The 24,693-nt window shown below is 48.0% G+C and overlaps 1 protein-coding gene across 1 annotated transcript in view; it reads left to right on the top strand.

Annotated features, from left to right (window-relative positions):
- Nucleotides 1-24,411, top strand: part of LUC7L3 (LUC7 like 3 pre-mRNA splicing factor) — a 73,595-nt gene extending 49,184 nt beyond the window's left edge. The window contains exon 13 of the transcript XR_008201013.1: nt 24,081-24,411. The gene's annotated coding sequence lies outside the window, so the exon portion shown is untranslated. The remainder of the gene's footprint in view (nt 1-24,080) is intronic.
- Nucleotides 24,412-24,693: the final 282 nt, after the last annotated feature.

Here is a 24,693-nt window from a genome sequence, read left to right as displayed (position 1 = left end):
ATAAAGTCTGTCACTGTTTCCATTGTTTCCCCATCTATTTGCCATGAAGTGATGGGACCAGATGCCATGATCTTAGTATTTTGAATGTTGAGTTTTAAGCCAGCTTTTCCACTCTCCTCTTTCACTTTCATCAAGAGGCTCTTTAGTTTCTCTTCGCTTTCTGTCATGAGGGTGTTGTCATTTGCATATCTGAGGTTATTGATATTTCTCCCGGCAGTCTTGATCCCAGCTTGTGCTTCATCCAGCCTGGCATTTCTCATGATGTACTCTGCATATAAGTTAAATAAGCAAGGTGACAATATACAGCCTTGATATACTCCTTTCCCAATTTTGAACTAGTTCATTGTTCTACGTCCGGTTCTAAATGTTGCTCCTTGATCTGCATACAGATTTCTCAGGAGGCAGGTCAGGTGGTTTGGTATTACCATCTCTTTAAGAATTTTCCAGTTTGTTGTGATCCACACAGTCCAAGGTTTTAGCGTAGTCAATGAAACAGATGTTTTTCTAGAATTCTCTTTCTTTCTCTATGATCCAGCAGATGTTGGCAATTTGACCTCTGGTTCCTCTGCCTTTTCTAAATCCAGCTTAAACATCTGGAAGTTCTTGGTTCATGTCTTGTCGAAGCCTAGCTTGGAGAGTTTTGAGCATTACTTTGCTAGCATGTGAGATGAGTGCAGTTGAGAGGTAGTTGAACATTTGTGCAGTCACAAGCTTCAGGTGGTAAAGAATACGCGTGCGATATGGGAGACCTGGGTTCTGTCCCTGGGTTGGGAAGATTCCCTGGAGAAGGGAAAGGCTACACACTCCAGTATTCTGGCCTGGAGTATTCCATGGATTATCTGGTCCATGGGGTCTCAAAAGAGTCAGATACGAATGAGTGCCTTTCACTTTCATTTGAACATTCTTCGGCATTGCCTTTCGTCTCTTAATGGCTGAGAGATGTTTCCAATGTGTGTATTTTCTGATGCATTTTGTTATGTTTTTGCCTTATGTATTTCTAAAAATAACAGATTTATTAAAATATAACTGACTTGACATGCCATAAACTTATTCATTTTAAAGTGTACAATTTAGTGTTTTTTAGTATAGTCACAAAATTGTGCATCCATCACCCCTGAAATTTCAGAACAATTTCACCACTATGAAAAGAAATCTCTGGTGGCCCAGTGATTAAGAATCTGCCTTGCAATGCAGGGGATGAGGATTTGATCCCTAGTTGGGGAGTTAAGTTCCCACATGCTGCAACTGAGACTGGAGGCAACCAAATAAATAAATAAACTTTGAAGAAAAGGAATCTCGTATCCATCAGCAATCAATCTTCATTCCACCTTGCCTAAACCTTGGCAAATATGAATCTATTTTCTCTCTATGAATGTGTCTATTCTGAACATTTCTTAATGGAAACACGTAATATGTGGCCTTTTGTGTCTGCTTCTCTCATTTGACGTGTTTTCAAGTTTCATCCATGTAGTAACATGTATCATATACTTCATTCGCTTTTATCGCTGAATAACAGTCCATTGAGAAGATAGGCTACATTTATCCATTCAGCACTTGCACACTTGGATTGTTTCCACTTCTGAGCTATCCATTATGAATTACGCTGCCATGGGCATTCTTGTACAAGTGTTTGTGTGGACTTGTTCTCATTTCTCTTGTGCGTATATATAGGAGTGGAATGGCCAGGTCATAGGATAACTGGAGAAGACTCTTGAGAGTCCCTTAGACTTCAAGGGAATCAAACCAGTCAATCCTAAAGGAAATCAACCCTGAATATTTGTTGGAAGAATTGTGGCTGAAGCTCCAATACTTTGGCCACTTGGTGCAAAGAGCTGACTCATTGGAAAAGACCCTGATGCTAGGAAAGATTGAAGGCAAAGGAGAAGGGGGAGGCAGAGGAAGAGATGGTTGGATAGCATCATCAACTCAATGGACATGAATTTGAGCAAACTTTGGAAGATAGTGGACAGAGGCGCCTGGTGAGCTGCCGTCCATGGGGTTGCAAAATATCAGACATGACTTAGCAACTAAACAACAGCTATATGTTTAACATTTTGAGGAATTGCCAAATTGTTCTCCAAAGTGGCTGTGCCATTTTATAATCCTACTAACAATGTAAAAGGGTTGCAATTTATACACATCCTTGTTCATACTTGTTATTACCTGTCTTCATGTTTTAGCCATCCTAGTGGGTGTATGGAATTCTTGCCCGAGTTTCTGCCTGTGGTTTTGTATTTCTCTGATAGTTAATCATGTTGAGCATGTTTTCATGTGTTTATTGGCCATTTGTACATATTCTTTAGAAAAATATCCATTCATATCCTTCGTGTATATATTAAAAATGGGTAATTTGTCTTTTTATTGTTGAGTTGTAAGAGGTTTTTGTTTGTTTTTACATATTCTGGACACAAGTCCCTTATCAGATATATGATTTGCAAATATTTTCTCCTATGCTATGGGTTGTCTTTTCATTTCCTTGATATACCTATGTTTTTATGTTATGCTGTTGTATCCCCTTCAGCATTATAGAGAAATCTGCTCTGTCTTATGAATTTCTCTCTGAGTTGAATTCAGCTTTGATCTTCAGGTGGTGACCTTGGTTTTCTCTTGGTTTCCATGTGCCTGTGTATCTTCACCTGTTTCTAAAGTGTACGCCATTGTTTTCAGTGTGTCTCCTCTAAGCATATGGTCATCGCTAAGTCAAGGTGCTTCCTTCCTTCCTTTCTTTTCTCTGTCCTCACATAATGCCCTCCCCAGGCCAGGCCTTTCCAGACCATGCCTCCCTGGAATAGCCACTGCTGTCACTGGACTGAGGTCCTAAGTCTAGACCCCAAAGAAGATGTCCAAAAACAGAAATATAGACCAACAGAACAAGATAGAAAGCCCAGAGATAAACTCACACACCTAATGGGCACCTTATCTTTGACAATGGAGGCAAGAATATACAATGGAGAAAAAATAGTCTCCAATAAGTGGTGCTGGGAAAACCAGACAGCTACATGAAAAAAAAGAAAAAAGGAAATTAGAACACTTCCTAACACCATACCCAAAGATAAACTCAAAGTGAATTAAAGACCTAACTATAGGACCAGAATCTATAAAACTCTTAGAGGAAAACATAGGCAGAACACTCTTAGACATAAATCACAGCAAGATCCTCTATGACCCACCTTCCAGAGGGAAATATACAGCAAAGGAAATTATTTAAACAAGGTGAAACAACCTTGAGAAAATAATAGCAAGTGAAACAACTGACAAAGGATTAATTTCCGAAACATACAAGCAGCTCATGCAGTTCAATACCAGAAAAACAACCCAATCAAAAGTGGGCAGGTCACCTAAACAGACATTTCCAAAGATGTACAGATGGCTAATAAACACATGAAAAGATGCTCAACATCGCTCATTATTAGAGAAATGCAAATCAAAACTACAATGAGGTATCACCTCATGCTGATCAGCATCAATAAATTTACAAACAGTAAATGGTGGCAAGGGTGTGAGGAAAAGGGAACCCTCTTGCACTGTTGGTGAGAATATAAATTGATACAGCCACTGTGGAGAACAGTATGCAGATTCCTTTGAAAACTAGGAGTAAAACTACCATATGACCCAACAGTCCTACTACTGGGCATATAAACTGAGAAAACCATAACTGAAAAGGAGACATGTACCCCAATGTTCGTCGTAGCACTATTTACAGTATCTACAACATGGAAGAAACCAAGATGTCCATTGACAGATGAAAAGATAAAGAAGCTGTGGTACATATATACAATGGAATATTACTCAGCCATAGAAAGAAACACATTTGAATCTGTTCTAATGAGGTGGATGAACCTAGAGCCTATTATACAGAGTAAAGTAAGAGAGAGACAAATATCGCATATTAACGCATATATATGGAATCTAGAAAACTGGTACTGATGAACCTATGCAGGGCAGCGATGGAGATGAGGACATAGAGCACAGACTTGTGGACACCATAGGGGAAGGGGAGGATGGGATGGATTGAGACAGTATCATGGAAACACGCATTACCCTGTGTAAAATAGATAGCGGTGGGAATTTGCTACTGTATGACTCAGGGAGCTCATACAGAGGTGTGGGATAGGGTGGGAGGTGGGAGGGAGGTTCAAGAAGGAGGGGACATATATATACTTATAGCTGATTCATGTTGATGTTTGGCAGAAATCAACACAATATTGAAAAGCGATTATACTCCAATTAAAAATAAATAAATTTTTAAAAGAAAAGGAAAAAAAAAAGAAGACGTGCATCATCTCTCAGCACGTCCTGCGGCCTCAAGGGCCCTCTCCTCACCCCTCCCAATCTAGAGCCACTGGCAGGGTGGATTTGCAGCCCTGAGCTGCCATTCTTCTCACATCCACCAGGGGCCGTCCCACACCTCCAAGAACTTGGCATTTTAATTAATCTCGCCCCTCCTAGTCCTCCCACGTCTCCCAATATCACCTTCGGGTTTAAAGCCCCAGAGCAGCACTCCCTATTACCCAAAGAGCCTATCTTTCCAGCCATCATGATTTAAGCTGTCTTGTGGAAAATCAGGGCTTCCCTGGTGGCTCAGACGGCAAAGCGTCTGCCTGCAATGCGGGAGACCTGGGTTTGATTCCTGGGTTGGGAAGATCCCCTGGAGAAGGAAATGGCAACCCACTCCAGCACTCTTGCCTGGAGAATCCCATGGACGGAGGAGCCTGACAGGCTACAGTGCAAGGGGTCGCAAAGAGTCGGACACGACTGAGCGACTTCACTTGGGGTCACTTGGGTGGAAAATCAGCCCAATGCATTTCAATACCTCTCTGTTGAAGTTTCCTCCTCTGTAGAATGGGAGTGATTTCCCACCTCTCTCAGAAATAACATATATAGTATTTAGCGTGGAGCCTGACACTCAGTAGGTGCTAATAATAGGAAATCGTTTACTGAGGCTTCAAAGTCCTACTAATGTCCCTCTGCACAACTCTCCTGAGAGCTCTCCATGCCAACAATCCTTTGACTTTTTGGTCAGTGACGGTAGTGGGTTTCCTTGGGGTGGGATGTTTTTGTAGCAGGTACAAACTTCCTAGGCCACAAAGTGACCTGTGTGAACATTTTTGTTTTCCATAACTGACTTTAATTGCCATCTGAATTTTCCATGTTGCATTGTGTGGAAGCATTTTCTTAAAGAATTCAGGGTTTGCTTCAGTCAATTTTGTTTCTGCATCCCCTTTCCCCTGCGGTTTCAGCTAGTGCTGTCAGTAGGGAGAGGGCTTCTGGTCTTGGTCACTTTCATTTTCTCTGCTGCCATCTGTGGGGTTCTAGTCCTACTGACCATCATTTTCTGGTGTCTGGTCACCCTGCTGGTGCCCGCAACTGGCACCATTCACTGAGATGGCCGATGGTCCATCCAGCCTATGTCATCACATCATATCCTGACCCTCAGCCTCTTCTGGCCCCAGACCCTCTCTCAGCCACTTCTGTGGTAAACTTGGGAGCTGTCTCCGGGCCTTTTTGCCCAGATAAGCCACTCCACTGGGTCTCCTTATATGTACATACATGGCGGGTATTCTGAGAGGATGGTGTCTCCATGCCCTTGCCCAGGAAGCAAGCTGCTTCCTCTTTGAGCTCTGTGCTTCTCCATTCCAGCCCATCCTCTGGGTGGGAAGAGAATGCTTCTTCATAGTTAGTGTTTTTACTGAGCCAAGAACTTCAGTATTCCAGACTTAGCTCCTTTTGCTTCTCTCTGTTTCTTCTGGAACAGCTCTGACCTGGGGACACCCTCACTGCCATTTGTACTGGGGCAGGGTGATATGACGTACTAAGAAAGAAGCCTGCCACACCTTTACCCTCTTTTCTGGGTTCTCTGAGTAAAGGCTAATGCATGGCTGCAGCATTCCAGTGAAGCTTTGTGCTCATGGTGATGTGCAGGGTGGAACCTGGGTGAGGATTGGTGGAGGTTTTCTGAGGGTTGATACTCAGCTCCTTCAGAGGGCAGACGAGCCAGAATTCCTGCCTGTAGACAAGAGAAAACAAACTTCAGTCTGGAAGGAATTTTCTGGCAGCATGATGGGCGGGCTGTAGAATCATAAGACAGACGAAAGAACCAGGTATATGAGTTGGGCAGGAAGGCTGGGAGGTAGAACCACAGGCAAAACTAGTGAGGATGGGCCTGCTGGCATCATGGTCACCACGGCCCCTTGGTGCTGGCTGCTGTGCCCCTAGCATCAGAGGAGAAACATCTCAGTGGTCCCGGCTTCTCTGTGACCCTCAAACAGTGTCCAGGTCCGAGGCAGAAGAGCTCAGGTTGAGTGGCCAAGCATCTCTGCCAGGATCTGGGAGAGGGAATTTGGCCCCACTGGGCTTCCATAGGGGAATCCTGCCTTCTGCCCATCTAGGGATCTGCTCAACGTTTGGATGCTAAGCAACCAAAACAACAAACGCCATACATCTCTTTTATTTACCCAATTGTGCATTTGCCAAGAGGCAGTTTCAAACCTGCCTCATCTAGGCAGTCTGATACATGGAGTGCTGCTTGTTTACACCACTCAGAGTTTGCCAAGTCTGGTTAAGTCATACAAACACACCAAGTGCTTTTTGATAGTCTTCTTACGACGGCTGATGTAATGGTTAACCTTTACTGAATCGTGTCCCAGGCACTGAGCTAAGTGCTTTATGTTGATGATCCGTTGGGTCTTACTCGCTGCCATTCTTCCAAGGAGGAAACTGAGGCCAAATGGTTTAGTAGCTTTCCCACATTCACATGGGTTTAAATGGGAGGAATGAAGACTTAAATTCAGGCAGCCTCTCTCCAGAACTTGGCTAGGAAAGGGCTCTGCTTTCCATAATCCAGTGGAGACAGAGTTAAACTAGTAAACACAGCACTGTGTACATGATTACAATGAGAACCAGGAAGGGAAAGAGCAGGGTGGGAGCAGAAAAAATAACAGAGCCAGATTCGTCTATCGGGTGGTGGGGGTCTCGGGAAGGTCTCTGTGAAGTGCGTAATTTTAAGCTGTGACCCCAGTGACAAGGATTAGCCAGACAAAGCAAGGGGAAAGTGGCAACAGCAAGTGACGAAGGCCTGAGGCAGGAGAGAACTGAATGTGTGTGAGGAATTAAAAGGGGCTAGTGCCGCTGGGAGGGAAAGAGGGGTCCTCTGGGCAGAAGGCCAAGGCGTTTGGGCAGGGTCTCTGTGCTTTCTCAGCTCAGAACTCCTCCCCTTCTCTCACGGCTCACTCCCTCCTCCAGTCCTTAGGCAAACCCTCCAGTGCTTATCTCCCAGCTGTCAGAATCCCACCACTTCTCCCCACCTCCACAGTGGCCACCCTGGGTTCATCACTGCAACATCCCTTGGGTCCCTGTCTCTCTGCTTCTGCCATGTTCCTGTATCAGTTGCTACCAGTGCTAAAACAATCACACCCACCTCAACTTCTCATCTCACAGATGAAAAAGTCCAGTCTCACAAGGGTGTGCCATGTCCTCCAGGCTCTGGCCTCTGTGGCCTCTATGCTGCTATCCCTCCCTCCCTGGGCTGCAGGGCCAGCCCTGCTGTCTCTTCAGCACACCAGGCAAGCTCCTGCCTTCAGGCCTTTGCACTAGCTGTTCTCTCACCCGGCCCAGAATGTTCTCTGCACACATATCCATGGGTCCCTTGTCATTTGTAGGCTTGCCCAGAGATGTTCTCATGGTGGACCGGAGGGCAGAGACAGAAACACACAGCCCTGCCCCCAAGTCATGTCTATCCACAGCCTACTGCCCAGTCACACGACTGTGCCTAAAGTCAGAGGGAGGGGCCCAAAGACTGGAGATGGAACATGCCAGAATACAGGGAGGGTGGAGGACGAGGGCCCTTTCGCACTCCACCTAGATCCCTTGACCTGAGCTCTGAATCTGTGCACCTCCCACCCCGCCCTCCCCACACACAGGGACCCACCTCCTTTAGTCATCATTTTGTTTTCATTCAACAGATATTTATTGAGCTTAGAGATGGGGCAAGCCTTGTTCTTGACGCTGGGGGCGCAGCAGCACATAGTCACAGGTCCCTGTCCTTTGGGCGCTTACAGCACTGTCTGTCAACAACACTCAGTGGACAGACACAGAGCAGTGTGAAGCGCATTGTGAGGCCTGGGAGGTGCAGTGAGGAAGCCAGAGGCAGGGGGCCCTATCTGGGGCGGAGCAGCCAGGAACGTCCTTGTGAAACTGGACTGTGAAAGAATCTGAAATGGGCTCAGATTGGAACTTGAACCCACGTGCTGGTACTCGAACCCTGACAAAACCCTGCTTGGGACTCTAACCCACACAGCCAGGACTCGAATCCGGCCAGAACCCAGGGACTTGAACCCACAATCTTTTAATTAGAATCACTCACCCAATATCTGGACTTACTGAGGCTCAGGTTCTTTGTGTCTCAGCGCAGAAGGAATTCAGCAAGAGGCAAAGTGATAAGCAAGAAATAGATGTATTAATATAGGACACTTGTAAGAGACGCAAGTGGGCAGATGAGGGAACTCTGCCCCGAGGACTGAGTGGGCTACAGTTTATAATGGAAAAAAGGGGAGGGGAAAAGACTGCCTTCTTCACGTAGATGTAGATGCAGACGTAAGGCATACAGAATTAGCTCCTCCTTCACTAGTGGGGTCGCAAAGATTCGGGCACGACTGAGAGACGCCACTTCACTTCACTTCTTCACTAGCTCCTCCTTCATGTTAGGCAGGAAAGTGAATGACCCTATGAGATCAAACTAGGCTTATTAGTAGAAAAGTGGTTTCTTCCATCTAGTGGCCTGGGGCATATCTTGTGGTTTTGTTTATGGTTTTATAATTAAGCAAGCTTGCTTTATTGAATAATGTTCTGATAGGGTTCTTGAGCTGTCATTGACTTACAATGACCTCCCAAAGATTCCTGGGTTTCCTTTTCTATCTATAGTCCCTACTGGGACTTCTACAACTACCTGTATAACCATCCTATCCTATCCCTATCTGATAGAATGCTGATGAAATGTTTGAGACGAACCCTAACGGGAGGAAGTAAGCCATGGGGGTATGTGGGAAAGAAGGCTTGGGGCAGGGCAGCTGCAGGTGCAGAGGCTCTGGGGCAGGAGTTCTGGGTGAGCCTGAGGAGCAGTGAAGAGCCCCAAGGCCCTGGAAATGGGGGGAAGGAGGTGAGCTAGTGATGATGACTGGGGCATCATGGGGTTCTGTGGTTTGATGAGCACTTGGATTTTACTCCAGGTGTGAAGGGAGCTGCAGAGGGTGGCAAGCAGAAGGCTGAATTACACTTTCAAAAGCCCACCCTGCAAGAGAGGCAGGAAGCCCCAGGGGGAAGCTGACTTAGCTGTCCAGGGGAGAGTTAGTACTGAGGGACCATGGCAAGAGGTCAACATACACATTGGAAGTGGTCCCAATAGGATTGATTGATGCACTGGACGAAAGGGAGGCAGAAGTCAAGGAGGCCCAATGCTTTTCTCTGAACAGGGGTTAAGTGGAGCTCTTATTTGCTTAGATGGAGAGTTCCAGGTAGGGACTCAACTGTAGATGTCCTCTGGGAGGAGACGGTCTTTGAAACTGGGACAGAGCAACTGAGGGAGGTATGGTGTCTTGGGGCGGGGGGATGATTATTTGTGGGGAAAGCAAGAGGTCATTCGAAGGTCACTAACTAATTCATTCATTTGGCAAAAACTTACTGAGCACCAAGGCTAAGCCAGATGCTGGGGAAACAACAAAAAAGAGAGATAATGTCACCACTCTGATTTGGTACCTTGCTTTCTAGTGGGGGAGACAGGCCATGAACACATGTAAAAGGTAAGATTGTTTCAAAGACAAGATTGTTGCAGGGAAACACAGGATAGTGGTGGAGGGTGACTGGGGGAGTCACACCTGGGCAGGGTCATCACCCGGGTCATCACCCAGGCAGCCCAAGGGACCAAACTCACAATCCCCAGGAGGACCTCAGCCCCGCTTGGCTTCTCTTTGTCCCCCAAAGAGGCTGCTGTGTCATGAGAAGGAGAGAAGGGGGAATGGACATGGTGATCTTCTGAGGTCACTGGGAGGGACAGACAGGTTGAAATGGAGAGTCAAGGAGGCAGGGAGCCTGTGATGAGATATATGACCACGTCCCTGCAGAGCAAAACTGCTCAGCCCGCTGCAAGACTTTTCTCTGAGAGCGTGGAAAGGGGGCTGCACTCTCTGTACTGGTTTGAAAGTTTCTGCTATGCAAAGAATTTTCTTTGTGCTTCCTGGAGCTTTATCCTGCAAAGTATGGGGGAGTGGAGTCTGGAGTCTCTGAGGGTTCCTACACCACGGCTCCCCTCTCAGCCCTGCCATGGCAGAGACGGGGGCTTCAGGTGATCTGTCTGTGACCTTTGGGGACAGCAAGGAGCTCACACAAGGGAGTGATTTAGATCGACTAGACTTTAAAGAAGCAGACTCAGACAGTTGTGGGCAAGCTTTCTGGGTGCTTAACTTGCAGCAAGTTAAAAGCTAATACACGAGAGCTGTGGCAGAGTATGGAGCAGGGGGGCAGTAAGATTTGGGAGACATAAATTTATATGCACAGGAAGAGCATGGATACGGGGTGGAGGGATTGGGAAGGTTAGAGTTTACATGCTTGAGCAAACTATGAACTATTTACTGAATTATGAACCACAGAAGGAGAAACAGATTTGGGGGGTGGTGCGGCGAAAAAGGATCAAGTTCTGTTTGGGAAGTCTGGCACACTGCTAGAGATACGGATCTGAAGCTTAGCAAAGCAGATGAACCCATAAATGCTGAGTCTAAGGTTACCAGGGCCCGGAGGGTGTTTGTGGCAGAGACAGGCCAGGTGATAACTGTCTCTTTTCTTTGTTTTTGGGCCCCACTGAAGGCACAACTGCAGCCTCCCTTACAGTTGAGGGGCCATGTTTACGTGGCTTTGTTCCGGCCCATGATGCCATTTCTGGGCCTGGCCTGTTTCAGTTGCCAGTCCTCTACCATAGAGGTTGGCAGTCTTTTTTCTGCAAAGGGCCAGATGGTAACTTTATTAGGCCTTGTGAGCTACGCAGCCTCCTCTACAACAATTCAATTCTGCCCTTGTAGTGTGAAAACAGCTGTGGCAATATGTCAGCAATGGGTCTGACTCTGATGCAATAAAACTATGTCTACAAAACCAGGCCAACCCCTGCTCTGCTCTCTTCTATTTGCTGCCTAGGCTCTGGTGTCCAGGTCTCCCTCAGAAGCTGTGTATGGAGACTGGCACAGCCTTACTTAATCTGTCTGAGTCACTGAATGACTGCAAGGAACAGAGGTCCCTGGTCCTTTGCTCCCTAGCCCGCCTTTTATACGAGTGAAAAGTAAACTTACAGTGTGTTTAGCAAAATGGAATTTGAGGAGAGATACCTCTTGAGTGAGTTAATGTTTTTAAGACAAATTGGTATTGCTGTTGTTCAGTCACCCAGTCGTGTCTGACTCTATGCGACCCCATGAATTACAGCACGCCAGGCCTCCTCACCCTCTCCCAAAGTTTGCCCAAGTTCATGTTCATTGCATCAGTGATGCCATCCAGCCATCTCATCCTCTGACACCCTCTTCTCCTTCTGCCCTCAATCTTTCCCAGCATCAGGCACTTTTCCAAAGAGTCAGCGGTTTGTGTCAGAGGACCAAATCACTGTAGTTTCAGCTTCAGCAGAGTCCTCTTAGTACCACAGTTTGAAGGCATCAATTCTTTGGCGTTCCACCTTCTTTACAGTCCAGTTCTCACAATTGTACGTGACCACTGGGAAGACCATAGCCTTGACTATATGGACCTTTGTTGGCAGAGTAATGTCTCTGCTTTTCAACACACTGTCTAGGTTTGTCATAGCTTTCCTACCAAGAAGCAATTGTCTTTTGATTTCATGGCTGCAGTCAGCATCTGCAGTGCTTTTAGAGACCAAGAGGAGGAAATATGTCACTACTTCCACCTTTCCCCCTCTATTTGCCATGAAGTAATGAGGTCAGATGCCATGATCTTAGTTTTTTTAATATTTAGTTTTAAGCTGGCTCTTTCACTCTCCTCTTTCACCCTCATCAAGAGGCTCTTTAGTTCCTCTTCACTTTCTGCAGTTAGAGTGGTATCATCTGCACATCTGAAGTTGTTGATGTTTCTCTTGATTCTAGTTTGTAGCTCATCCGGCCAGGCATTTCTCTGATGTGCTCAGCATATAGGTTAAACAAACACGGTGACAGCAGACAGCCCTATCGTGCTCCTTTCTCAATCTTGAACCAATCAGTTGTTCCATACAGGGTTCTAACTGTTGCTTCTTGACCTGCATACAGGTTCCTCAGGAGACAGGTAAGATGGTCTGCGATTCCCATCTCTTTAAGAACTTTCCAGTTTGTTATGATCCACACAGTCAAAGGCTTTAACATAGTCAATGAAAAACAGAGGTAGATGGTTTTCTGGAATTCCCTTGCTTTCTCTATGATGCAGCGAATATCAACAATTTGATCTCTGGTCCCTCTTCCTTTTCTAAACCCAGCTTGGACACCTGGAGATTCTTGGTTCACATAATGCTGAAGCCTAGCATGCAAGATTTTTAAGCATGACCTTACTAGCATGGGAGATGAGTGCAATTGTCCGATGGTTAGTGCATTCTTTGGTACTACCCTTCTTGGGAATTGGGACGAGGATTGACCTTTTACAGTCCTGTGGCTACTGCTGAGTCTTCCAGATTTGCTGACATATTGAAAGCAACACCATGATGGTATCATCCTTTAGGATTCCGAATAGCTCTACTGGAATTCCATCGCATCCTCTAGCTTTATTTACAGCAGTGCTTCCTAAGGCCCACTTGACTTCACACTGCAGAATGTCTGGCTCTGGGTGACTGACCACAGCATCATAGTCATCCAGCTCATGAAGATCTTTTTTGTACTGTTCTTCCATGTATTCTTTCCATCTCTTCTTGATTTCTTCAGCATCAACTGGGTCTCTACTGTTTCTGTCCTTTATGGTATCTATTTTTGGGTGAAATATTCCCTTGATATTTCCAATTTTCCTGAAGAGATCTCTAGTCTTTCCCCTTCTGTCATTTTCTTCTAGTTTCATGGACTGTTCATTGAAGAAGGCCTTCTTGTCTCTCCTTGCTGTTCTTTTGAACTCTGTGTTTACTTGGATGTACCGTTCCCTTTCTCCCTTGCTTTTTGTTTCTCTTCTTTCTTCAACTATTTGTAAAGCCTCTTCAGAAAACCACTTCGCCTTCTTGCTTTTCTTTTCCTTTGGGATGGTTTTGTTCACTGCCTCCTACACAGTATTGCAGACCTCCATCCATAGTTCTTTACTGTTAACTAGATCTAATCCCTTGAATCTATTTGTTACCTCCACTGCATATTTATAGGGGATTTGATTTAAGTAGTACCTGGCTGACTTAGTGGTTTATCCCTCTTTCTTGAGTTTAAGCCTGAATTTTGTGATGAGAAGCTGATGATCTGAACCACAGTCAGCTCCAGGTCTTGTTTTTGCAGGCTGTATACAGCTTCTCCTTCTTTGGCCACAAAGAATGTAATCAATTTGGTTTGCATATTGACCATTTGGTGATGTCCTTGTGTAAAGTCATCTCTTGTGTTGTTGATAAAGGGTGTTTGCAATGACCAGTGCATTCCCTTGGCAGAATTCAGTAAACCTTTGCCTGCTTCACTTTGTTCTCTAAGGCCAAACTTGCCTGTTACTCCAGGTATCTCTTGACTTTTTACTTTTTGCATTCCAATCCTCAATGATAAATAGAACATCTTTGTGTGTGTGTGTGTTAGTTCTAGGAGGTCTTCTAGGTCTTCTTAGAACAGATCGCCTTCAGCTTCTTTGGCATCGGTGGTAGGGGCATAGACTTGAATTACTGTGACGTTGAATGACTTGCCTTGCAAACGAACTGAGATTGTTCTGTTGTTTTTGAGGTTGTACCTGAGTACTGCATTCCTGACTCTTGCTGATTATGAGGGCTACTCCATTTCTTCTATGGGATTCCAGCCTACAGTAGTAGATGCAATGGTCATCTGAATTAAATTTGCCCATTCCTGTCCATCTTAGTTCACTGATTCCTAAAATGCTGATGTTTATTCTTACCATCACCTGCTTGACCATGTCCAATTTACCTTGATTCATGGACCTAACATTCCAGGTTCCTATGCAATACTGTTCTTTGCAGCATCGGATGTTACTTTCATCACCAGACACATCCACAACTTAGCATCATTTCCACTTTGGCCCAGCCGCTTCGTTCTTTCTGGGGCTATTAGTGCTTCTCCTCTGCTCTTCCCCAGTAGCATATTGGACACCTTCTGACCTGGGGAACTCACCTTTTGGTGTCATATCTTTTTGTCCTTTTATACAGTTCATGGAGTCCTCATGACAAGTATATTAGGGTGGTTTGCCATTCTCTCCTCCAGTGGATCCTGTTTTGTCAGAACTCTCGACTATGACCCATCCATCTTGAGTGACCCTACAGGGCACAGTTCATAGCTTCATTGAGTTATGCAAGACCCTTCACCACAACAAGGCAGTGATCCAGGAAGGGGTCCTAGCAGTGAGGTTTTACCACAGTAAAAGTCTGAAATGCATGGAATTGTATAGTTGGGGGCAAGTGGTGAGGAGACCATTTTGGGGATCTGGAAAGATGGAGACCCATGCTATGCGATGGCAAAACATTTGGAAGGATGGTTGCTATATACGAGCAGGCCAGCTGTCCTCTGAGCTGACATTCTTGGGGAAGTAGTTGTAAAACAGATTGTCATAGAGAGCTTTGGTTTTTATAGGCAGTATTTAACAAGGTATTAGAAAAAAAGACAAGGCTAGGCCAAAACTGGCTGATTTGCAAGCAAAACTAAAATGGAATAGGAAGATCCTAGAAACCTGGGGCCTTGGCTGGGAAAGCTGACTGCTTCTAGACAGTCAGAAGGAATTCACATTCAACAATCTTTTGAGCAGCAAAGGCCCATTAAGCCTCAGCCCTGTGCCAGGTCAGAGGAAGTGGGTGTCCTTCCCCCTAGCCTGAGAGCCTCTGGTGTCTGTTAGTATATCCAGGGACATGGCCCAAGGGCAGGAAGTCAGAAACCAGTCTGAAGAATAGTGTCTCAAAATGAATTTTGCGTGTGGTCACTGACACCTGAGACTGACTGGGAGCAGAGAAATGAAGAGCCTTTCAGGTTTTGAGGGATCTGTCCTGTCAATTAAGCCAGAAGCCTGAACTAAAAAAAAAAAAAAAAGTTGACTCTTTGGGCTTAGAACCATCTCAGGCCTTAGAACTTTTACCAGAGGGAGTTGCAGGCTGCAAGAGAGAGGCAGTGACCTAGGAGGGTATTTCCCAATACCTACTCTGAACCAGGCACTGGAGCAGAGTGGCAGCAGAGCCCTGGATGGGGAGGGGAGCTGCGGAGATCGGGCAGGGCAGGGCAGAGTCTCTCGCCAGGCAGCCACTTTTCCAGCGTCTGTCCGGCTGGATTTCACAATGGCTGTGATTAGAGCCTGCTCTACACCTTGCATTCTTCTCCTGACTGGGGTGTTGTATGGTGGATATTCTGCCTCTGTGTGTGTGTGTGTGTGTGTGTGTGTGTGTGTGTGTGTTGGAGGCAGTGAGAGGGAAGGCCAGATGAAGACAGATGACTTGTTTTTTGGTTTTTTGGTTTCCAGACCACAAGGACTTCCCTGTAGCTCAAAGGGTAAAGAATCTGCCTGCTCTGCAAGAGACCCAGGTTTGATCCCTGGGTCGGGAAGATCTTCTGGAGAAGGGAATGGCAACCCACTCCAGTAGTCTTGCCTGGAGAATCCCATGGACAGAGGAGCCTGGTGGGCTACAGTCTGTGGGATGGCAAAGAGTTGGACCCAACTGAGCGACTAACACTACTACTATTAGACCTCAAGGAACCACACTGGACCTGGCGAGAGAACTGGGTGTCTCCTGGGGGCCCCAGGGTGTGGCGGAGGTCCCAGAAGGCAGAGAGGGCACAGGAGTGGGAGTGTGTTCCGTGTGGGAGAGGAGGAGAGGAACAGTGCTTCTTCAGTGACCACAGGGGCGCTGTGGGAGACAGCAAATTAGGCAAGATGGCATATTCAGGCTCTCTTGCCTCACGTTTTGTAAATAATGACTAGGTAACAGCTGAGATCATTTATAGCACTGCACATAGGGGTCACGAGGTACTCGCTTGGTCACGAGCTACTTTGTGCCGTAGGGGAGTACGAGCTCCACCTAGAAAGTGGCGGCCTTACTGCTTCGTCACGGCTGTGTCCATTGGGTCAGCCATGAGAGGGGAGAATGGAGTGTCTGCTGCTATTGCTGCTGCTGTGTCAGCCAGGAGAGAATAAGCGTGTCTGCAGTTCCTACAGCGCCTTGAGTCTCCTTCCAGCCTCTTAGCTTGCGCCTTGCCTACCCTGAGTTCAGCGAACAGTATGAACAGCAAGACAATTGGGTCATGAAAGTAGAGACCTTATGGATGAACTTAGGGCCCTTATGAAAAAAAGGCCGCAAAACTCTTCCACCCTTCCCTGATGTGAGGACACAGCAGGATGAGCCGACTGTGAACCAGGAAGTGGGCTATCACCAGACATCCAATCTGCCAGTGCCTTGATCTTGGACTTCCCAGCCTCCAGAGCTGTGAGAAGCCCAAGTGGACTAAGACAGGTGGTGTTCTGGCCAACAGGAAGTGGGTAGAAGTGACATCTGCGTCTGTTGTAAAAACCTAAGAGACCTTCCACACTGTGCTCCGTGTTCTCTCAGGACCCCTGGCTGGAGACAGATGCCCAAGCCCTCCATGGAAGCCACATGGCAAAGAAGGCAGGGGCTGAACCCTTGGTGGCTCCGTGGAACACACTGCCAGCTGGATTTTATATGAAGAAACATCCCTCTATTGCATTAAGCCACTGCAACGTTGGATTCCCATGTCAGAGTGGCTGGTATCACCTTCATAGCACCTAGTGGAAGCCATGGGGGCAGAGGAGCCAGAGCAGGGGTCTGGGGGTGGCAAGAGAGGGGTTCTGGGGATCACCGCAGCTCTGCTTGAAGGGCAGGTGGAGAGATGAGGGTAGCAGGGCTTCTGGATGAAAAGGACTATGGTGGCTGGAGAAAGGACCTGTTAAGACCCTGTTGCAAATAATTCCTGGGTCAGTCTCAGAGTACAGGCATGGCCCTGCATGAGTCCTGGTGTGGGAGACGGGTCACCACAGTGCCATATGGCAATTGCAGCTCAGAGCAAGAGGCGAGGCTGGGTACCAGAAAGATACTCAGCCCGAAGTGGTGAGAGTGGGGGTCCTAGGTGAGGGGCTTATGGGTCCCTCTGAGAACCAGACAAAAACTAAGGCCCCTCTTCTCAGAGCAACACAGGCAGCTGGCACACACCATATGGCCCCGTGCTCAGAGTTTCTGTAAACGTCCGAAGGCAGCCTGGGAGCCAGGGGAAAGAACCCCCGCTGTGACCTCAGTTAACTGACTCCCTCGGCCCTACAGGGATCTGTACTTGAAAGGAGGGACAGAGACACTGGATGGAACTGGCTCAGAGTCAGACAGCCAGAAGAGTTGGCACCTGGATTGAGGTCAGGCTGGTCTGATCTCCTCCTGTTCTCTCTGCAAAACACCCAGAGGATCTCTTCAGCTGTCTGGAGGCATTGCCACCACAGAAGATGGAGAAAAACTCAGGGCCTGGAGACAGGCCAGGCCTCGCTCAGGAAGCGCACAGATGCTGGAGCTCAGGCCCAACTTCATCCACAGCCCATCTGGGACCGACAGGTCACTGGTGTGGGCGGCTGGAGTGGAGCCGTCCCTGGAACCTTGAGAAGCTGTTGCACCCTGTGCACCTACTGCCTGTTTGCTCACTAAGGAGAGGAGAGGTCAGGGCCTGGGCTCTGCTGGACTTTCCTCAGCCCAGAAATTTCATCACTAAGCTTTGCTCCTGCCAGCCTCACAAGGAAAATGACTGGAAACAGGAAAGGGCATGGCATAAGTTCCAAAAATCACTGTAGGGAACTGGAGACATTTTCAGCACTCCTGAAGGATACGGGTGAGAAGCTGTCTTTGGTCATTGATTATTGGGTGGTAAATTGTTGACTGGTGACTGTTTGTTCAACCTGGGAAAGGAACCGCAACTTCAGGGGTCTGGGTCATTTGTGGAGAGAATGGCAGTGGCTGGGGTTGGTAGGGTCAAGGATCCAGGAAGGGAATGGAGGATGCCATCTCACAAGGGATCCGCTGCTCTCAGAGTGGCAGTAGAGCCATGAGTTCACGTGGGGGCTAATCTGGAAGTCTTTGCCGTGGTAGCCTGAGGGCTATCAGGCTTGGGTCAGGGTCAAGGGTCCCAAGTGCTAGACTGGGTCCTACGCAAAGGGTGGGGCATTCAGAATCAATGAGAGTAATTTAGAATTGCCCCTGATGAGTGAACACTGATGGGGCAGCTTTCCCCAGCAGATTTAATTGGTAGCCTGGCCCCTCAGAACCATCCCTATGGAGGCTGCCAGGGCAGCTCTGGAACTCAGGAGCATGGAGAGCACGCACAGGCGACTTCATGTCCACAAGAGCCACGGGGATGGTTAACTGCTCTCTAAATGGCTATCTCCTCCATCTGGGCACACACCCATCCCACATTCTCAGCTTCCTTTGCAGTTAGTTGAGGCCATGAGACTGAGATGAGGCCCATGGAACATGACTTTTCTAGGCCTGATATAACTGTAGAAAACATCCTCATTGCATGGTCCTTCATGACCTCTCCTCTTTTGTTACAATGATCTTGGAAGCCATGTATTGATGATAACAGAGCCCAGATATTTAAAGAACTTTATCATGAGGGCAGTATCCCCAGCCACCAGAACTGAACCTGCCTGGGACTGTTCATGTGGATGAGAAATGAACTCAGCTGTGTTTATGCATTATCATTCCAGCTTGCTTACGCAGCATTGACTTGCCCTGATAATAAGATGACCACAAAGCTTTCAGGCCACAGACTCTCTTAGTTTTCATGTCTAGCTATTCTGACTCCTGTTCAGCAGTTTAGGTTCTCAGCCAGAATAAGATGTGGAACTTCAACTTCTTGGAGAACAGTGCCCATCTCACTGGTCACAACCAAGTCACCTGCCTCAGATTATTGGTCTGTGGTGGTCTGAACCACCTTGGGGAGCCAGTCTTCTGAAAAGTAGTTTGTCCGCCCTTGAAGGTAGTCTTAATTGCCTCCACTTGCATTGTTGATCTCAGCTAGGACCAGATTTTGCCAGAGGCGTTTATATCCTATGGTAATCCTGTGTCCCCATCAACACACAAAAGTCAGCACCCTAGGTAAAGCTGGCTCGGAGAAGACCAAGGAGGCCAAATGAATGGATTTCTCAGCTCCTGAAGGCCTCGGGCTATCATTTAAGGCTGAACCTTTCTCCTTGTTAAAGGGCTGGCTATTGTGGTGATAGGGGTGAGAAAACGGTGATGGAGTTTCTCTGGTGAACCCTAGGAACATTGAGTATCTTTGGTAGAAAGTCTACTCAAAATGGGCTTCCCTCATAGCTCAGAGAATCTGCCTGCAATGCAGAAGACCCCGGTTCAATTCCTGGGTCAGAAGATCCTCTGGAGAAGGAAATGGCTACCCACTCCAGTATTTTTGCCTGGAGAATCCCATGGACAGAGGAGCCTAGCAGGCTACAGTCCATGGGATCACAAGAGTTGGACATGACTTAGCAACTAAACCACCACCTACTTAAACAAGTTAAAATGAAACAAGGAGCCTCTATTGGAAGGACACTGAGGAAAGTCCCAGGGAGTGTCAGCAACTGCGGTGTGTCTGATACCTCAGAAGCTGGGGTGCAGTCAGTCAGGGATATAACCCCCCTTGGTTGTCCATCCTTCAGCAGCAGCATCCATATCTTTCAGCCCTACCAGAGAAGAGGGGAATGTCTCAGCAGAGAAGCCCTAGAAACGGCTCTCATGAGTCTGGCTTGGCAATCACGTTGCCAGGAGAATAGCGTTCAGCCTGAGTCACGGCTGACTCTGCAGCCTGGGGCAGGAGTTGAGTAGAAAAGCTTAGCTTTCATTAAAATTCAGAAGCAGCCAGAGGCACCTTTATCCTAAAACCAGTATCTGCAGAGAAAAGCAGACTGAATTACTTTTCTGCTAGACTCCTGAACAATGGGGCTGCTGGGTTGAGGCTCCAAGCCTATGAGAAGCTGAAAATCTTATCATTGGGCCTCCATATCCACGGTTTTCCAATACCACAGTTCAAAAGCCTAAATTCTTAGGTGCTCAGCTTTCTTTATGGTCCAACTCTCTCACATCCATACATGACTACTGGAAAAACCATAGCTTTGACTAGACAGACCTTGGTCAGCAAAGTAATGTCTCTGCTTTTTAATATGCTGTCTAGGTTGGTCATAGCTTTTCTTCCAAGGAGCAGGAGTCTTTTAATTTCATGGCTGCAGTCACCATCTGCAGTGATTTTGGAGCCCAAGAAAATAAAATCTGTCACTGTTCCCATTGATGCTTTTGAACTGTGGTGCTGGAGAAGACTCTTGAGAGTCCCTTGGACATCAAGGAGATCCAGCCAGTCCATCCTAAAGGAAATCAATCAGTCCTGAATATTTATTGGAAGGACTGATGCTGAAGCTGAAGCTCCAACACTTTGGCCACCTGATGCGAAGTGAGCCTGATGCTGGGAAAGATTGAAAGCAGGAGAAGGGGACGACAGAGAATGAGATGGTTGGATGGTATCACCGACTTGAAGGACATGAGTTGGAGCAAGCTTTGGGTGTTGGTGACAGACAGGGAGACCTGGCGTGCTGCAGTCCATGGGGTCGCACAGTCAGACATGACTGAGCCAATGAACTGAACTGAACTGATGGGTTTCCCAGGCGACTTAGTGGTAAAGAATCTGCCTGCCAATGCAGGGGACATGGGTTCAATATCTAGATCACAAAGATCCCTTGGAGGAGGAAATGGCTACCCACTCCAGTGTTCTTGCCTGGGAAATCCCATCGACAGAGGAGCCTGGCGGGCTACAGTCCATGGGGTCGCAAAGAGTCAGAAATGACTGAGCAACTAAATTTCAGGAGCTGTTTCCACAGAAGAGAAAAAGGGATCAGAGTGTTGCCGCAGGAAGTTAGAAGCCAACAGAGCTGGAAGAGGCGAGGGATGGATTCTCCCAGTAAAAACTGATTTCAGACCTCAGGCCTCCAGAGTGTGTGAGAGTGAATTTCTGTTGTTTTAAGCCACCAAGCTTGTGGTACTTTATCACAGTAGCCTCAGAAAACCAACACACAGTGACACAGAGTTATCATTAAACTGTAGTTGGTAGAATATTCTGTCTTATTCAAAATGCAAAATTAGTGTGGTTTTACTGCAAAGGTTCTGACATTTTATATCACTCAAAACTACATCAATTTGTTTACTTTTAGGAACAGAAATAAAATATTTAATTGCTTATGTGTATATCAAAAGTATTAATTTAATGAATACATTTAAAATATGACACGGTCCTAGAAGGCCCTTTTTGGTATTTCTTGTTGAAAAAAAAAAACATGCTGGGAGCCTCAGAGAAGGGACATGATCTTGGCCCCTCTTCCATCTATTTGACAATGGGGTCCTGTGCCCCACAGGGTCTGGGTGGGCTCCTCACCCTGTGTCTGCACCACCTGCACAGTAAAGACCACCTCTGGGCTCTCTTCCAACCACAGAAGTCTCCGACCTTCTTGCCCTCTCTCACTCTCTCATTCCTCACCCACCACATCCTCACCCACCACATACACTCACTCACACATCCTCACCTACTACATACCTTCACCCACCACATACCCTCACCCACTGCACACACTCACTCACACATCCTCATACTCACACATCCTCACCTACCACACACCTTCACCCACCACATACCCTCACCCACTGCACACCTTCACCCATCATACTCCGTCAGCCACAACATAATCTCACCCACCACCACACACCCTCACCCAGCACACTGCCTCACCCACCACACCTCCTCACTCACCACCATCCCTCAGCCACACACACCCTGCTGCTGCTGCTGCTAAGTTGCTTCAGTCATGTCTGACTCTGTGCGACCCCATAGATGGCAGCAAGAACACTGAAGTGGGTTGCCATTTCCTCCTCCAATGCATTAAAGTGAAAAATGAAAGTGAAGTCGCTCAGTCGTGTCCGACTCGTAGCGACCCCATGGACTGCAGCTTACCAGGCTCCTCTGTCCATGGGATTTTCCAGGCAAGAGTACTGGAGTGGGGTGCCATTGCCTTCTCCACACACACCCTAAACCACAACATATCCACACCCACCAAACTCCCTCAGCCACCACACACCCTCCCCAAGTACATACCCTCACCCCCTACAATAGCCCCGCCATCACACATCCTCACTCACCACGTACACTCAGCCACCACTAAACTACGCCCACTGCACTCCCTCAACCACCATACCACATACCCTCACCTACTACACTCCCTCAGCCACACACACCCTCACCCACCATGCTCTATCACCCACCAAGCACCCTTGCTCACCACATAGCCTCACCAATCATACACTCTTACCAACCACATACCCTCACCACCACACGCCCTAGCCCACCACATGCCCTCTCCCACTGCTCTCCTTCAGTCACCACACATACTCACTCACCACTCTCTCCTACCCACCAAACAGCCTCACCCACCACACATTTTCACCCACTGCACTAACTCAACCTCCACGCATGCTGACCCACCACACACCCCTTCCCACCACCACACACCCTCGCCCACCACACACCCTCACGCACCACACACCCTCACGCACCACACTCCCTCAGGCACCACACATCCTCACTTGACACACACTCTCACCAACCACACACCCTTGCGCACCACACACCCTCACGTACCACACACCCTCACTTGACACACACTCTCACCAGCCACACACCCTCACCCACCACACACCCTCACCCACCACATACCCTCAGGCACCACACTCCCTCAGCCACCACTCACCCTCACTTGACACACACTCACCAACCACGCACCCTTGCCCACCACACACCCTCACCTACCACATACCCTCACCTACTACACTCCCTCAGCCACACACACCCTCCCCCACCACACATCTTCGCTCACCACATACCCTCCCCATTACTCTCCCTCAGCCACCACATGTCCTCACTAACCGCTCTCTCAGCCACCACACACACTCACTCACAACACATGCTCACCCGCCACATTCCCAGCCACCACACACCCCACACATTTGTCACCTACCACACTAACTCACCCTCTACACATCCTCACCACCACACACCCTCACCCACCACACACCCTCACCCACCACACACCCTCACCCACTATAGTTCCTCAGCCACCTCACATCCTCACCCACCACAGTCCCTCGGCCACCACACACCTTCAGCCACCACACCCCTCAACCACCATTGTCCTACCCCTCCACCTCCATCTCTGTCATCCCCCCTGGTGTGCGGGGTATCTGGAAAGGTGCAGGCAACCTCTTACACACTCAGAAGGGAGAATCTTGCCTTGGGTATTAGTGGCAACCAGTAAATTGTTGCATCCAGAGAGGCTGTCCAGGAGCACGACAGCCTGTGGAATGGCCTAGAGAGGTCACTGATGGCTGGGGGCACCTACCACTCTCCCCTTTCCTCTGGCAGATGACTTTGGTAGTTTCCAAGAGGGGTCAAATCTGCTTGTGAGGGTGTAAGCATGGCCCGGGTGACACACTCTCGGCTCATGCCTCTCCAGTAGCCGAAAGCAGCCAGAGCCAGAGCTCCAGTCTGAATTGTGGGAGAAGAGGAAAGACCAGAGATTCCAGTTAAACAAAGCCGAGGCTCGGGTTCTAGTAGGAATTTGGAAACCTGGAAGGTGAGTCAAGGTTGGTTTTTCAGAATGGAAAATAAAAATGCCAGGTCCTCCAGAGCCCTGTCTGCAGGCTGTGCCTGCTTGGGGCTTCTCAGCCCCCAGGCGGGGCAGGCGAGTGGCAGCATTTCTGATGAGCACCCCAGGTTCTAGTGCACATGCGCTGTGTGTATATGTGCCTATATGTATGTACACGGAATTGGGTATTTAAGCACGTATATGTACATGTGTTTGTGTTTAAGTGTGTTTGTGTGTCTTCCCAGGTGGACTCTTAAGGAGCCAGGGACTTCCTGGAAGGTGGAGAGGAGAGCATGCTCAGGGATAGCGGAGGATTCTCGCCTGGAGACTTGGTGCCCGTGATTCCAGGAGAGTGACTGATTTGCACTCGCAGAGACATGCACCTGGAGGTGATCACCCAACTCCAAAAAACCAGGAGGGAAGATTGGGGCTTGCCTTCAAACTGTCCCAAGGAAGGGACTGTGGTGGCACCAGCAAGGGAGTTCGAGAGCAGTGCCCCGTCCAGCACTGGCCTTTGGGGCCCTCTTTGGCCTTGGTTGTCATGGGCCTGGGCTGCTCACAGACCCTTCCCTCTGTCCCCAGCTGATCACAGAAGGCACAGAGCAGACACTCAGCTCCCTGGCATCGATGTTTTACAACCCTGATTGCCCATCTGTGGGGCCCCTCCACTGCACCTCTGATGCTCCAGGGTCTCTCCTCTTAACCCGACTGGGTGGACTCAGCCTCCAGGCCCTGCTGTGGCTTCCAGTGACTTGGGAGTCTGGGGTTCTCTCTGTACCACCTCCAGTCACAGGAGGGCTATATGGACCACCCTGGCTTCCGGCAGAGGAACAACCTTCCAGTCAAGGGACAATTAAA

Source organism: Budorcas taxicolor, chromosome 19 (genome assembly GCF_023091745.1).
Source record: "Budorcas taxicolor isolate Tak-1 chromosome 19, Takin1.1, whole genome shotgun sequence".
NCBI classification, from domain to species: Eukaryota; Metazoa; Chordata; class Mammalia; order Artiodactyla; family Bovidae; genus Budorcas; species Budorcas taxicolor.
The sequence above is the reverse complement of the archived record's forward strand: the minus strand, read 5'-3'. Positions and strand labels throughout refer to the sequence as shown.